The sequence below is a fragment of the Cynara cardunculus genome (genome assembly GCF_001531365.2).
Source record: "Cynara cardunculus var. scolymus isolate 2C chromosome LG 3, CcrdV1, whole genome shotgun sequence".
NCBI lineage: Eukaryota > Viridiplantae > Streptophyta > Magnoliopsida > Asterales > Asteraceae > Cynara > Cynara cardunculus.
This window is the reverse complement of record NC_037530.1, coordinates 7,266,973-7,268,661: the sequence shown is the minus strand read 5'-3', so window position 1 is coordinate 7,268,661 and position 1,689 is coordinate 7,266,973.

Below are 1,689 nucleotides of genomic sequence, written 5' to 3'. Positions count from 1 at the left end.
TTTGATACTAATATCGATATATTTTTGTCAAATTTTTATGATATCTTCAAACATATATTTTATTCAAAAATAAAAACATTATCGTTTTCTCAAAATCACATAAAGCCATATTATAATATCGACTGAGATAAAGAAGAAAATGAAATATTAAAATCATGATGTATCTCGCTGCATTGCGCGAGTACCCTTCTAGTATTATTCATATGCGTTTACATGTATAGAAGCGGAGCCAATGTTGGCTAAGGATCACCCACACCTTCTAAAAAACATTCATATATATAGTGAAAGGGGCCACTATTGTTTCTTGGAAGTTGGAAGTGATGAGGATGAAGTCCATAGTTGATACCTAGCATTTAGGGATTGTTCAGTAACAGGTTAATGAGTTGTATAACAGATATGGCTTATTCTCACAGGCATATATGTATTGGGTAAGAGCTTAATCGCTCGGACAATAGTTGAATCGGCCAACCACAAAACCATTGTCCTATCTACTCAGCCAATTAAATGTATTTACTTTCCCCATCTACCCCTCTCCCTAATTACTCGCACTCACCATTAATCGAAGAACCTTAGTTTTGCAGCCGACTGCTTCTTCTGCTCCAAGACTGCTCCATCGATTTTCTGTCTCTTTCATGACTGTTGTAACCCAAAACCCCCCACCGTCTCTTTCAGCTTTTTCCGGTGGCAAAGATGAAGCTCTGCCGACATCACGGTGGTTTGTCATTTACTCCGATGAGTAAATTTCTTCCCCCCCCCCCCCCCCCCCCCTTCTCAGTTTTTGTCAAAAAACCCATTTTCCCATTTATGATGTTAATGTATAGGAAGATGATGTTTAATTTTATGGGTGATGTTTGTTTCCCCATTAGAAAGGACATGTTTAAATTGATATTTTTTTATATAATTATTATTACTTATTTTTATTATAACATTTAACTCATATAATTATGTTAATCATGTTGTTTTTATTTAAAGAATTTTTAAATTGATATTTTTTTTTTTATAATTATAAATCATTTGTTCAACATTTTTATAAAATTGTTGTTTTATTCGGATAAAAATAAAGATTGGAGTTAAAATGGTCATTTATGACATTCAGACTATTTTTCAACACAACAATCGAACAACAATTTATCTGTTAACAGAGAGACAACTATATTAATACAGACAACTATATTCATACATGTCTTAACAGAAAACGAACTGAACAGGCCCTTAGTCACCCTCTCTTTCTATCTATTGTTGTTATATATAAATTTGTTATTCTAATTTATAAAAATTACAATATACACACATTTATGGAATTAGAAAAATCATTTTACTTATAACATGAAGTTGCTTATTTTGATCTATTGCATGTTTAAACAACTATTTCGTTTTTGTATATCCATCAAAATTATATATATATATATATATATATATATATATATATATACTATATTATAATGCATTTGGCTAAAACTCTTAAACCCTTCCCATATCTGAATTCGTGTAACTAACAGCAGATAAACACAATCAAATACAGGATAAACATCTCATTTTAAATATAAAAAATCTAAAATATAATTAGTATAATTATTAAATTCTAACAGAATACTTAATTATAATCTTTATAAAATTTATAATATTAAACCAAAAATAAATTATTTTATTATTAAACTTAAATTAAATTATATATAAAAAATATATATT